We start from the raw sequence: 9,981 nt of genomic DNA on the forward strand, positions 1-9,981 counted from the left end.
CATCATTCTTTTCCATTAAACTATACTCTCCTTCTATACTATTTGTTCCTAGATCATATACATGCCTTCCTCCTATAAGATAAACCCATCTATCCTTTGCTTGATTTCTATAGATTCCACCTTTCTTTTCCTATCCATGCCTTTTCTTCTTGAGACACTTAAACTCTCCTATCCATGATGTCCTCGAGTTCACCCTGGCTAATGAATGCAGCCGTCATTGAACCAGATGGCACATGTATCTCCTCATATAATTCCAAGTTCAAGGCCAAGTCTCAAAATAGGCAATTTCTACAAAGGGCCATGTAGGTTTCTATGGCTCTAGTGGTTCTGTTGTCTAGAGCCTTTCCCCTGGCCCTGAAGGCCAAGCAGTATGTCTGCTCCTCATCCCCCACAACCTCATGACCGTCTCCATACCTCACTCCTGAGAACCACATCTGTTTCATTTATTATGGAGTGATTAGCTCTGAGTAATGGGGATAAGTATATTCCCCAGAGAGGTTTAAAGTAAAATAGAAGAGACAGGAGATCAGTTCCAGGCCAACAGCAGTCATCAGCACATCTGGAGATTTGGGGGGTCAGTGGCCTGGCAATGTTTGAGGGGAAGGAACTGTGTCACATCTCCCCTTACACAACCATGCCAAACCCAACACCCTGGGTCTCAGAGCTCCCAGGAGGCTGGAAGAGAGACACCCTAGAACCCATCCCAGGCTCTGTGGTCAGCCACACCTAAGATGAATAAATGTGTGATGGAGAGATCGGGGAAAGGGAGCACATGGTAGAGAGATGAGACAGAGAGAGAGAGAGAGAGAGAGAGAGAGAGAGAGAGAGAGAGAGAGAGAGAGAGAGAGAGAGAGAGAGAGAGAGAGAGAGAGAGAAAAGCACTGTGGAGGGAGGTGGACCTGGAGATGGACCAGCAGTGAAGAACAGACAGATATGAGGAGACTTTGTAACCACCTGGGGCCAAAGTGATGTCTAGGTGTGGGCTGCCACCAAAGGCCATGTCTGGGTCCATGGCCATGTCCCGTGTTGCCATCAAAGGTCATCCAGATGTCAGTGCTCTCCGCTGCTGCCTGAGACCATGTTGATGTCCAAAGGCCACACTGATGCTGAGGACCAAACATCTGAGTGTCCTGTGCTGCCCCCTGAGGCCATAGTGATGTCCTGGCCTGGGCTGCAGCCAGGGGCCATGTCTGGGTCTATTGTCTTTTGGCAACCAGGATCTTTGTTGATGTCCCAAACCCATGTTATCACCAAAGGCCATGTGGATGTCCCCAGTTTGGGTTGACACTTGCGACTATGTTGATATGCAAGGGTGGTGTAGACCTGATCCCATCTCTCACTGGCTGTGGCACTTGGGATAGTGGTCCATGTGACTCACCTGGGCAGCACTACTAGTAAAGCTGGCCCTGGTGGCTGAAGCACAACTGCCCCAGAGCTCTGCTGAGCAGTGGCATGGGTGAGGGAGAGATGCCCTCCCTGACCTTGCCCCTCCACACACACACAGGTCAGCTGGTCTTGAGGGCAGGAGGGCAGGAGAGCTATCCCTACCCCTCCTATCTGCAGCTCTTGGGGGACAAGGCCCTGTATCTCTCCTGGGCAAGCACCAGCTGACCCTGATGGTTTAGGCATGAGAGAAACATCCCTGAAGGCATGAGAGTAGGAGAGCTGGCCACGACCCTTGCTTGAGCAAAGGTCAGGAGAGTTGGCCCTGTTGGCACAGGCACAGGAGAGCTGATGGACTGACCAACTCAGCTTCCACCCAGCCCCAGATCCAGGGCCTGAGCTGGCCCACCCAAACATCCACCTCATCTATGAGTTGCTCAAGCATGTGAAAGGGCTGGTCCTGCAGATCCCTAGCTGCAGGATCCCTAGCTGCAGGATCTCCACGACACAGAGCAACAACAGGATATCCAAGAGGAGTCCTGGTGAGGATCCAGTATTGATGGTGTAGCAGAAGCCAGAGGCCTCGAACCAGACCCATGATTCATTGCAATGCACATTGCAAGTAATGCTGCCTGGGAGGAGGGTATACTGGATGACACACTGTGACACACCGCAGTTTCCATGGTGAGATTTTTGTTTTCCTTTTGTTTGTTGTTGCTGTTGTTTTCTTTTCCTGGGGAGGCTGTGAGGGCAGAGGGCCTATATGCAAGGATGGAGAGATAAGTGGGATAGGGGTGCATGATGTGAAATCCACAACAAATCAATACAAAGTAAATAAATAAATAAATACAATTTTAAATCTTAAGTTATTTATATTATCTTTTATAATTTCACAATTTGATTTTAAAATACCTCTATATGGTTTTAAAGACAGTAGCTTTTTTTTTTTTTTTTTTTTTTTTTTTTTTTTTTTTGGTTTTTCGAGACAGGGTTTCTCTGTATAGCCCTGGCTGTCCTGGAACTCACTCTGTAGACCAGGCTGGCCTCGAACTCAGAAATACGCCTGCCTCTGCCTCCCTAGTGCTGGGATTAAAGGCATGCGCCACTACCGCCTGGCCAGCTATCAGTTCTTAACCTCTCTATGTAACCAAGGATTATCTTGAACTTCTGATCCTCCCAGCACGAGATTATTGATGAGCACCACTACTCTATTCTATGCTAATGATCGAACCCAGAGCTTTGTGCCTGCTAGGCAACTATTCTATGAACTAAACTATACCCTGTGGCCATTTACATGATTGTCTTTGCCTGCATCTGTTTCCTTGATTTGGTGTGAATTAATGTTACTTTCTCTTCCCTTTGGCCTAAGAAACTTTTTCAATTGTTTCTGTTAAGAAATGTCAGGCTAGAGAGATGGCTCAGCAGTTAAGAGCACTGACTGCTCTTCTAGAGGTCCTGAGTTCAACTCCCACCACCACACAGTAGGCTCACAACCATCTGTAATGGGATCAGATGCTCTCTTCTGGTGTGTCTGAGAACAGCAACAGTGTACTCAAATATAAAATAGAAATAAATCTTCTAAAAAAATGAAATGTCTGAGAGAACAAAGTCTTTCCATCTGTGTTTTCATACAAATGTCTTTATTTTGCTCTTATTCGTAAAAGATAGCTTTACTGGGCAAAAGATTTTTGGCTGGCCGTTTCTTTGACACCTTGACCGTGTCATTCCTCCACACTGCCCTCCATTGTTCTAACAAGAAGTTAGAGCTATGGCTCACTAGGGTTACTTTATATGTAGGGGCTTCTTTTTCCTCCTACCAGTTTCAATATTTTCTTGTCTTTTAACTTTTTTAAAATTATTTTATTTACATGTGTGGGCGTGCATACAGAAGTACATACATGTGTGCTACAGCATGTGTGTTACTGCCCATACAGAGTGACCACAGGACAATTGTGAGAGTCAGTTGTCTCCTTCTACTGTGTGGTCCCCAGGGATCGAACTCAGGTCGTCAGGCTTGGCTGCAAGCATCCTCAACTCTTTGGTCCTCTTCTTGTCTTTTACTTAAATGTTCTTAATGTAATGTATCATTTTGTCAGACTCTTTGTTTTACTCTTACCATGTACTGAGGTTTTGACTCCTGGAGATTTGACTCCTCACACTCAGTATACTTCCAACCACCTTTCTTCAGGCATCTTCTCCTGTCTAGGTTATTTCCCTCCCCTTCTGGTATTCCTGTTCTTTGTGTGTTCACGTACATGATGTTCCTCCTGACTACAAGTCCGCTGTGTAAAGGCTTTGGCATTTGCTGCTACCCTGGGATGGTGGTGGCTTTAGTAGACCTCTTTGTCTCCTTCCTTGACTCTGCTTCTTCTTCCCTATTACATCACAGCCCAGCTGTGGGGCTCCACCAACAGCCTGATGACTGCTCTCTTCTTTCCAACAATTCCCTAGGACATAAATTGCACCACAATTTGACCTAATTAAATTCAAGCAAGGTATTTTTTTTTTTTAGACCAGCCCTTGAGAGGAATTTTTTTGCCTCTACTTCAGGAAATGCCCTTAATCGTTATCTTTCCCCTCGTCCTGACTAGTAGATTAGCTGACCTAGGCTTTTAACTTGTCACTCACAGGCATCACAGCTTCCCTCTTCATTTCTTAGTAACTCTTCATTGTTTTAGAGAAAGGTATGAACTTTTCCCTACTGTGTCAAACAAGTCCGTTTTCTGAGAGGAGAACATTACATCCTCTGACCCTTCTGGCTGCTTCTCCTCTCTGACACTGAGGTTGCTGTACAGTGTCCTGTCTCTCTTGGAGAAACACCTGTTTTATGAGCACAGATCTGAATAGTTCTCTTGCTTAAGAGAGGGGATCAGATCAAGGTGGGGACCCCGATCTCCTGTCTTCACTAATCAGGAAAAGAGTGAGCTTCTGTGAATTTAGGTTGGAGGGGATTTGAAATGTCTCCTCTGGAAGACACTGCTTCCCTGGCCTGAAGCCCAGGTCATTCTGTCTCTTGGCCATATCCGCCTCTGTGGAGTGTTAAGGGCCGCTGATGCTTGTCAATCATGCATACATGGATTTAATTGAATAAATATTTGTTAGCTTGTTGTACATCCTTTGAACAGTTTACAGGACGTTCGAATGGTTGTATTCTCACCCTTTCAGCAGTGATGGCTGTTGCACTGGACAGTGGGTCTGCAAATCTCTTCATACCTGTCCAGTGATCTCTAAAACAGCCAATTCCGAAGGTTACATCACCACTATCACCATTGCTGTCATCATCATATCCATTGTCCCCATTCCGCAGGTAAAGATGAGTCATCAGAAGAATAGACCATCTACGTAATATTCATTTACATTTCAGCCAGTGGTGGGGGTTGGATCTGAACCCATGCAACCAAGTTTCCTCTGAAACAGAGTGCACAGCAAGCCAGGCATGGTGTTGTAGGTCTATGCTCTCGGCTACTTAGGAAACTGAGAGAGAAAATCTATGATCTGACTGAGGTGAGGAGTGACTTTAAACCCATAGGAAAAATAAAATTAAAAGAGGTTATGATGTCACTGACTAATACAGAGCTTGCTTCGCATGAGTGTGGCCCTACCTTCAATCCTCAGGACAGAGAAACAAACAGACACACTATACACACACAGACATACACACACACAAAGAGAGACAGAGATACACAGAGAAACAAAGACACACATACAAAGAGAGAGAGAGAGAGAGAGAGAGAGAGAGAACTCCTAAGAGTGATGCCTTATAAAATTTTCCTTTTTTAAAAAGCTGAAGGTGGGATGTAAGGCCTTTTAAATTTTCATTTACTTACTATTATTACTATTATTATGGGGTATCTGTGTAGTGAAAGTAAAGAAATGGTCAATTCTAGTACTGTTTAGTGTTTTTGAACACCAAGCATCCACTTGAAGTGAAAGACATCTATATTGAAAATAAAGCTTTGTAGTTAAAGAAAAATAGGCATAAAACTCCATTGTTCAATTAAGTACAGAAACCAAATACTGACCTTTTAGGATAATAGTTGGCTCCTCCTCTCAGAGTGGAAAATAACTGCACGGGAATCAAATCCTGATGTGTGAACTCTCCCCTCAAAGGAAGATAGTCCAAAGATGTACAAAGCTTTCACCAGCCAGGATAGAGACATCTCTATTTTTCACTCAAAAGTTACCATCACTAATGAGAAGCACAACTTCCGCGTGAAGTACAAGTTTCAGGGAGTGAAGCTCCTCCGTGCCCAGCACTGCACGAAAGGACCAGTCTGTCCACATTCACAAGGTGTAAGGAACGCAGGACGTCTGGAAACTCCATACGAAACAACTCTGCATAAAATGACCGTGCACAGAAGTATCTGGAGAGCAGATTTTTAATCAAGGCCAGAACAAGCCTGTATTACATTAATAAAAATGTAGAACACATGCCTCCATGTCGGTTTGCTCAGCCACAAAATGAGGCGAGCACTCACTTCTACCAGAGTAGAAGATAAGCTCCGTGAAGATGCAGCTGTTTCTGCAATGTAGGGGGGTGGTATGGGGACCAGACATGGGAATCTCAGGTTGTCTGTCACCCGTACCTATCCGAGAAGGATCATCAAAATAGCAATTGTGACAACAACTAGCAAACCACTTATGACTATGGTCACCATTTCACTCGAGGACTCTTAGCACCAAGCAAGCAGAGCAGGCATGTTTGTTTCCTCTTAAAGTCAAAGACTGTACTTAGGTGTCAAGAAGCCACCCCCACTCACGGTGTCTGTGGCTCACAGGATCAGGCATTGCTCTCTCTTAGACTCACTTTCTGGGCACAGTGTTTTTTAAGAATGCCCTCTGGTATGGGAGGCAGGACACGGATGCTTTAAGATGTATGCAGTTTCGAATTTCCCACTAGAGCTGGAGAGACAGAAGCCCTAACTCACAAGCCTGATGATCTGTTGATGCTTCTCCCTAGTTTTCGCATGTAGCAGGAGAGAAAGAACCCCTCCCCAAAGTTGTCCTCCAACATCCACAAGCATGCCTGCACTCTCTCTCATACACCAACTAACAAAATTAATAACTAAATAAATACTTAAAAAATCATTTGACTCCTCACGTTCAGTGGCACTTGCCTGTGATCCCTGCAAGAGGGAGGTTAGGGTAGGAGGGAAACTGAGACAGGAAAATCAAAAGTTCAAAGCTCTTGAAATGCCTTGTGAAAGCCTGTCTGAAAAGAATAACCAAAACTTCACTAAAGCCAGGTATGTGTCACTGACTGAGAGTTCGGCCCTCAGAAAGTAGATGGAGGAGGATTGCTGTGACTTTGAGGCCAGCTCAGTCCATACAGTGGATTGCTGGCCAGCCGGGGCTACAAAGGGAGACCCTGTCAAAAAGTGACAGAAAGGAAAGCAAATCGTCCCTTGAAATCAGAGCACAGAACTGCAATTGGAACAGAGAAACTAAGAAGGCCTCTCTACACCCAACATGGTCGGCCCTAATGTCTCATTGGTTTAGGATTGGGTTCAGACTACAGGGTCGAGTGCGAGATGCACACACATGCGCACCATCTGCTACTAGACCTAAGCTCTGTGAAAGCAGGGCCATCTACTCACCTATGGACGCCCCTCCTCCAGCCATGGGTTGCTGTCTATCAACTCTGTGTGAGTTTTGATGGTTGAGCTGAGGAGCAGCAGCACTGTAAGGTGGTCTTGGTAGCGGGGGGAGGGGGGATAGGTGTGTTCAAAAAGTATGAAAATAGTTTATAGTAAGTCAGAAACTTACCCAGCTAACTACACAATATCTTGCCCATATTTCCTGAGTATATGCCGTCTACTGGAGATGTCTTTTCCAAAAACTGAACTAAAACCATGGAAGGCTATCTTTAAGACCCAAAGTAAAGATTTTTACAGTCAGTCACAACAGAAATAGTTGTAGCAGTTCGGCAGCTGCTGAGGCATCTTGAAACAATCGGATTCTTTTTCCACTTTTCAAAGAGTTGGGCCCCATTGAGATTGGGGGATTTCTTTCAGGCCACAAAACAAGATAACCACAGAACTGGAAAACAGAACCCAAGTGCCCTGTTTTACAGGACTTGACTTCTCTACATGGCTATTTACTCTAGCTGGTAAAGCCAGCTTCTGCTTTCATGCTCAATTCAATAAATTCAGAGACAATGCTTAAGTGCAGTGACACACGGTGGCTAAATGGTTAAGGGAGAGTACAACTCATAAACAGGGTAATGGCATGGTCTCTGCCCTTGGTGACTCATGAACAAATGGGAAGGGCCCTTTACACACCCAAGTAACATGTTTTGGTGTAAAAGTTTATCTTGAGAAATAACAATTTTTCTTTTGAAAATTTCTGACTCATGTCACTTGTGGGAACCCTTCCCTTCTCTGCCACCCTTATGGTATCTAACATATATAATTACCAGGTTGTCTGGTATAGGAACCACTGGGGAGAAATTAAAAATAAAAAAATCCCTCCCTCAATTCATTCCTTATACAGTTACCAAACCCAGACACTATTGTGGATGCCAAGAAGTGCATGCTGAAAGGAGCCTGATATGGCTGTCTCCTGAGAGGACCTGCCAGAGCTTTACAAAAGCAGAGGCAGATGCTCACAGCCAACCATTGGACTGAACACAGGGTGCCCAATAGAGGAGTTAGAAAAAGGACTGAAGGAGTTGAAGGGGTTTGCAACCCCATAGGAAGAACAGCAATATCAACCAACCAGACCCCCCCAGAGCTCCCATGGACTAAGCCATCCACCAAGGAGTATAGATGGCTCCAGCTGCATCTGTAGCAGAGGATGGCCTTGTCATGTGTCAATGGGAGAAGAGGTCCTTGGTCCTATGAAGGCTCGATAGATGCCCCAGTGTAGGGGAATCGAGGTGGGGAGCTGGGAGTGTGTGGGTGGGGTGGAGGAACATCTTCATAGAAGCAGAGGGAGGGAGGAAGGGATAGGAGGTTTCTGGGGGTAGGGAGCACAAGAAAAGGGGATAACATTTGAAATGTAAATAAAGAAAATATCCAATAAAAAAAAAGGCCTCCCCCTGGAGGATGCTTTTCAATGATTGAAAGTAAGAAAATGAGAAGAAATGTTCTAGCACTCCTTTGTACAAAGTCCAGTCCAGGAACTATGAGCCACTGCCATATAAACTTGTAGATCTCAATCCAAGCAAGAAAGACTATTATATAAGTAAATGCATGTCAGTGTTAATTCACCAGTGTTTCATATAACACCACAGTAACCAAAGAATAGACATATAGAAAAACTATAGTGGACATAGGCTATTGAGGATAGGGACATCTGTTTGACTGACCACTGGAAAAGTATGAGTTTTCAAAAACGTTCTATGAGGGCTGGAGCGATGACTTGGCACTTAAGAGCACTGACTGCTCCTGCAGACAAGCTGGGCTCCAACCTCAGCTCTCACATGGTGGCTCTAAAGGAACAGAACTGATTGACTGAATACGTGTATTAAAAGGTAATTTATTAGGCTGACTTTCAGGACATAGTCGCAGTAGTCCAGTAAGACCTTCTCACACTCAGGAGACAGAGAACCCAGAAGTTGCTCAGTGAGGCTGGACATGAGGCTGATGTTTTTGGGTTTTTTTTTTGTTTTTTTTTTTTGTTTTTTTTTTTTTTTTTTTTTTTTTTGAAACAGGGTTTCTCTGTGTAGCCCAGCTGTCCTGGAACTCACTCTGTAGACCAGGCTGGCCTCGAACTCAGAAATCCGCCTGCCTGCCTCTGCCTCCCAAGTGCTGGGATTAAAGGCACCCGGCAAGGCTGATGTTTTTAGCAATCCTAGTCTGGCCATACAGACCTGGATGATCTCTGGAAAAATGCTGGTCTCAATCTACCTTGGAAGCTGGAAGAGGTAAGAAACGCGAAGTGATACTGTAAGCAACAAGCTAGAACGACTCCCAGCTAGAGTGAGGCCCAACTAGACCAAGAGGCACATTTCTCTCTTCCTTGTCCGTTCATCCCTGCTGCCAGCAGAAGATGCTGTCCACACTGATGGCTCATCTTCCTGCTTCATATAATCAGACCAAGAAAATCTCCCACTCCTGAGAGGGTGCCAGAGGTCTGAGGTTTAGTTGATTTCGGTTCCAAGGGCTCCAACACCCTCTTCTGGCCTTTCTGGGTACTACACACATGGCTGTGGTCCACATACCTACATGTGGGTCCTATACTCATATGCATAAACCAAACAAACAAACAAAAAACACAAAAACATATTCGTGAGTGAAAGGGAGAAATAAGTAGAAGAAGGAAAGAAGAGACAAGAAGAACAAAGGGAAAGGAGGAAGGAAGAAATGATAGTTACTTGAAACCTGAAAGGGCCCTACCAATGCAGGTGTCTGAGTTGAGTCTACACTCCAGGGGAAGTGCTCCCAAAGAGGAAATAGCCAATAGTCCAGGAGGAGCCTGGGCTCCTGCTTTTTTTTTTTTTTTTTTTAATCTGAATTTGTTAACATTTAAAAAGGTATTTGATTTAAATAGAATTGAATCACATTCTTGTTCCCCTTTTGTACCACCACTCCTCCCATAAACCCCCCTTCAATACCTACAATATCTTTTTTGTCATATTCCTTAAAATTTATAAAA

The sequence above is a fragment of the Mastomys coucha genome, unplaced genomic scaffold (assembly GCF_008632895.1).
Source record: "Mastomys coucha isolate ucsf_1 unplaced genomic scaffold, UCSF_Mcou_1 pScaffold7, whole genome shotgun sequence".
In the NCBI taxonomy this organism is placed as follows: domain Eukaryota; kingdom Metazoa; phylum Chordata; class Mammalia; order Rodentia; family Muridae; genus Mastomys; species Mastomys coucha.